Raw genomic sequence first — 5808 nt, 5'->3', positions numbered from 1 at the left:
GATGCCATGCAACCCAAATGGACCATGCCGGGTCGGGTCAAGTCTTACCAATTATAGTTATGGACTTAGACATTAATCCAACATTTTACTCTTAAGGATCTTCCCTAAGATTCAACTATTCCTCGTTCATTCATTCCTAAGGAGTATCCTAAGGAATCGACACTAAGTCTGCATAGTCGCCAAGGTTCATCTCGTTTATGGACAATATCGTTTTCCAGAGTCCACTCGCAATACATGTTAATGGGTTTTCTTAGAGTACACCGGGTGAACACATCGTTCACAACACCTACAGGTTGCGAGCCTGCTAGTGTTCCACTAGGCTGTCTAGAATAGTCCGTGGTTGTCATCCATACTCTGCCAGATGACGGGGCCATCACTTGGGTCATCGTTTGGCTCATCGTTTTGGCTCTTCGTTTTGGCTCATCGCTTTGGCTCATCGTTTTGGCTCATCGCTTAGGTTATCACTTAGGTCATCGCTTCACACCATATTTTATCACTCATATATCACCGCTCATCATTCATCTCATCTTTCATCGCTCATCATTTATATCATCTTTTATCGCTCATCATTCATCTCACCTCTAATCTACCCATTTTTTACCCAACACATTTTATAGATATAAAATACATATACAGTTTCGATCATTTAAAACATGTATAAAACGTTTCATCCAGCATAGACAGCAAGTATTCAGACGATATACACACATATCACGTAATTTATATAAAATAACTCATATCTATGTGTCAGATGAAAGTAACTATGCACTCACTTGTAAAGGTGGTGACTCGGCACTCGGACAACACTTCGTTACTCTTAAAACAATTTTCCTTTGACAAAACCTAGTATCATTACCACTAGAGTTTAGTCTAATGTTCAACGAGACTAATTAATAGTCTTGCTATTATTACTATTATATAAGCGTTAAAACAATACTCTTCACCCACTATGTACAGACAGGGGCCAGACATGAAACACCAGAGGGCAAGATCATTTTGGCATATAGCACTTCTGAAATCCAACAACCCAGGCGGCCATTCAAAATGGATTCCGCGTACCGCGAGTGGTTAAAAAGATATTATAACGACACTTATATAACCCATAATAATAGCTCAAATAATGATTATAAGGTCCTAATAACGTTACTATATTTAAATAAAATATATATTAAAAATTAGGTAGGTGTATCTTACCTACGAGGGGGTTTGGCTAGAAGTCGGGCTCTGCAGGGGCAGGACTTCAGAGCCGAAAGCTCTTTTTCTCGGAGTCGTCGAGCGCTCCGGGGCTTTCTTCTAGCGCTAGGGGAGTTTTTTGGGAGGTTTAGAGAGAGTGTAGAGAGAAGAAATAATGGGAAAGGTGTGAAGAAAATGAGGGTGGGAGAGGTTCTATTTATAGGGTGAAATATGGCTGAACTTCTTGCCACATGTCACCATCTGGTGGCAAGACTTGGGGAGAAAACAATGGCCAAGATTGTGCCACATCACCCATTTTCGCACAGCATACTTCCGGCTTCTAAAATCCATAACTTTCGCATACGAGCTCCGTTTTTGACGTTCTTTATATCCACACGTAGGTAAAAATAAGATCTACAACTTTCCTTTTGACTCCATTGGCTATTTCTCGACCGATCTTAAATGTAACAGTAGAAGGTGACTACACTGTTAAATGTCCGCGTAAAATTCATAACTTCTACATACGGACTCCGTTTTCGTCAGTCTTTTTGTCGTCGAGTTCCTATTAATGAGATCTTCAAGTCTCATTTAGGTCGCGTTGGCCAAAAACCGCTTGATCTAAAATTCGAGTTTCGGGTCGTGCACTGCAGGGCCAAATCTTAGAAAAATCATAACTTCCTCATACGAAGTCAGATTTGGGCGTTCTTTTTATGCACGCTCTCGGTTTAACATATACTAGAACTTTTTTTTAGATCACTAAGGCCAAAAACGCCTCTATCGTAAATTCACAATTTACGTTGCGTAGTGCCGTGTTGGTTTTGTCGCGAAACTTCGACGGGCCATAACTTCTTCTTTATAAATCAGATTTCGGCATTCTTTATATGTACAGAACCCTTGTGACATATTCTACAACTTGGTTAAGATTAATCCTTCTAAATAATCTTCCATCAAAAACTCATTTTTGATGTTCATTGTCTGTAAATTGACTAGCCCGGATCTACGGGCGTTACAATTATCTCCCCCTTAGGATGATTACGTCCCGGAATCATCACCAAAACAGGGCTTGTATAATGACTCCATACGTTATATCGTCATCCTAGGTAATAATCGTAACTTCTATATTCCTTCGAATCAGTATCTATCTCTTAGACTTATTCACTGCAAGCAATACTCGATCGTGCACCCACTCTCTATCTCACGTTAGTCTTCCGATCACGACCTTCGAATCACAATCTCGATTCCTTATTGGATACTCCTTCTTCTTAAAAAACTTAATATAAGTTCCTTGATTACGACCATGGACTATTGGGTCATGTTCTAATGACCTCTCATCGTATGATGCGACCCGTAGACTCAGGTCTTTTAGAGTCAAATTCCAGAACAAACTATACCTTCCTTCATGTTCTAATGTGATATAATCACATTCTAGCATATAGTACTTCTAGCTACAATCTTCTTACTTTAACAACAATCGCGGTACTTCTACTGATCGCTTCGTTTATCCTTTATTTCAATATTTTGTCTTAAGTCCGATGCGACATCGAACTTGGTTCTCTGAACCATTTAACATACTCATCTTAGTCGGACTCGATTTTGTATGACTACTAGCGTCGGAATAATAATCATCTTCTTAGTCATTATCGAAACGATGGTCACGACATACATGAAAAAAACGTAATCAATTACTAGCGCCTTGGTAACCTTGTGACTTTCCCTGATCCAAGTGTGAGTCATGTGCTTCCGGTAGTATAGGCCTCTACTACCTTTCACACCTACTAATACTCGTCCCAAGTATTGTCTCGCAGTTCTCCCAGTTGTTATCACAAAAATAATTCTAACACATACAAATGTGTCCAAACAATCATATAATTTTCTCTAGACTCTACTAGGACTTCTTCCATGTGTATGTTCGATCATCAATTCTGCTTCAACTCGGTTGGTGATGGAAATGTCAGACGATGGGATAACTTCATGGATTATACCAAAAAAAAATTCTTTCTGCTAATCGAAAGTGTACTTCTCCCGTACTAGACGTATTATTTATTAGACGCATTTGTAAATTCAAGATATCACTCTTACGATATCTTCTGATAGACACCATTCAGTATCGTAAGCCTTCTCATTTCCTCCATTTACTCAATTCACTACGAGTCTTCACCATGATGTGATGCACACCAAAGCATCCGTTTGGTGTATCGAGATTCGAGACGAGAATAAAGATAGAGGAAGGTTTAGACGTGTATTCCTCCTTATTACCTCGAAAAATTATATGTCAGTTCTAATATCGTAATTAAACGTTTAGAAATCTGAACACATAAAATTTCCAGATCCGGTCGGCAACAGAACATAGATTCGATCAAACGATAGCATAAACCATCACACATTATTAATCACATAAAAGCATGTTAGGCATCTTCCCTAATTAAGCTAGTGCTTCTGTCTATTTAGGCGTACTTCCTAAAATATATTAGACACACTCCTCACGATCATCGCTTATCATTCTAAGCTTAAACTAATGCTCTGATACCAACTGTGACATCCCCATTTTTCACGGCCAGAAAAGACCGATTTTGTTTATGCTTTATAAAAATCAGAGTACCTCTTTTAATAAAAATGTTGCGGAAATTGTTACCAGAAAAACATGATAGATACATTATCAAAGCATTTCAGAAGAAATGTATTTTTGTCCATTTTAAAATATTTGGAATGTCATCGTCAATACAGAAACATAAGCATAAACAGAACTTACATTCATTTACACTAGTGATCTACATCTCTTTTAAATCCCACGGTGTAAAGTAGCTTCATATTGACACCTGTGATACAAATAAGCTTGAGTGGGTCAGGTTGGGAAACCTGGTGAGTACATAGGGTTGTCAACCCACAATAATATAATTATTATGTTCAACATCATACAATGAACCCAATTACCCATCCCCATTATCTTCTTTACTCGTAAGGATCTTCCCGAAGATTAAGCTATTCCTCGTTCATTCATTCCTAAGGAGTATCCTAAGGAATCGACACTAAGTCTGCATAGTTGCCAAGGTTTATCTCGTTTATTGACAGTATCGTTGTCGAGAGTCCACTCGCAATACATGTCAATGGGTTTTTTGAAGAGTACATCGGGTAAACACATCGTTCACAACACCTACAGGTTGCGAGCCTACTAGTGTTCCACTAGGCTGTCTAGAATAGTCAGTGGTTGTCATCCATACTCTGCCAGATGACGGGGCGATCACTTGGGTCATCGCTTGGCTCATCGTTTTGGCTCATCGCTTTGGCTCATCGTTGGCCAAGATTGTGCTACATCACCCATTTTCGCACAACACACTTCCGACTTCTAAAATTCATAACTTTCGTATACGAGCTCCGCTTTTGACGTTCTTTATATCCACACATAGGTAAAAATAAGATCGACAACTTTCCTTTTGACTCCGTCGGCTAATTCTCGACCGATCTTAAATTTAATAGTAGAAGGTGACTACACTTTTAAATGTCCGTGTAAAATTCATAACTTCTACATACGGACTCCGTTTTCATCAGTCTTTTTGTCGTTGAGTTCCTACTAATGAGATCTTCAATTCTCATTTAGGTCGCGTTGGCCAAAAACCGCTCGATCTAAAATTCGAGTTTCCGGCCGTGCACTGCTAGGCCAAATCTTAGAAAAATCATAACTTCCTCATACGAAGTCAGATTTAGGCGTTCTTCTTATGCACGCTCTCGGTTTAACGTATACTACAACTTTTGTTTAGATCACTAAGTCCAAAAAGTCCTCTATCATAAATTCACTATTTACGTCGCGTAGTGTCGTGCCGGTTTTGTCGCGAAACTTCGACGTGCCATAACTTCTTCATTATAACTCGGATTTCGGAATTCTTTATATGTACAGAACCCCTGGGACATATTCTACAACTTGGTTAAGATTAATCCTTCTAAATAATCTTCCATCAAAAACTCATTTTTGATGCTCATTGTCTCTAAATTGACTAGCTCGGATCTATGGGCGTTACAATTATCTCCCCCTGAGGATGATTACGTCCCGGTATCATCAACAAAACAGGGCTTGTATAATGACTCCATACGTTATATCTTCATCCTAGGTAATAATCGTAACTTCAATGTACCAGTGAATGTTCAATCAATCGGATCTTCTTCCACAAATTCTGGTGTTGATAATCAAACTGATCGTCTTAAAAAACTGGAGAAAAGGTGTATGAGGGAACTGCGAGGTGCTTTACCTCCAGTTGTGTACAATTACGTTAGGAGTTGTACAACTGCAAAGGAGGTCTGGAACAATCTGAAAGATAAGTTTCAAGGAAGTGAGAAAACGAAAATCAATTCAGTCAAACAATGTTTGGTTGAGCTGAAAGATTTCAGACAAAAGGAAAGTGAAACAATTGAAGTCTACTATGATCGACTGAATGAATTAATCTATCGTTGTAATCGCTATGGAATTACAAGGATTTCAATGGAATTCAATCTTATCTTTGTGATGGGGTTTCGAAAAGAATGGAGAAGTGTGAGTATGATGGTGAAGAATCAGCAAAGTTTTGATTCATCAAATCTTAACGACCTATACAATCAGTTGAAAACACATGAAATTGAGGTAAATGAAATTGCCGAGGAATCGAA

Source organism: Lactuca virosa, chromosome 3 (genome assembly GCF_052849685.1).
Source record: "Lactuca virosa cultivar CGN04683 chromosome 3, Lactuca_virosa_CGN04683_v6, whole genome shotgun sequence".
NCBI lineage: Eukaryota > Viridiplantae > Streptophyta > Magnoliopsida > Asterales > Asteraceae > Lactuca > Lactuca virosa.
This window is presented reverse-complemented; position numbering follows the sequence as displayed.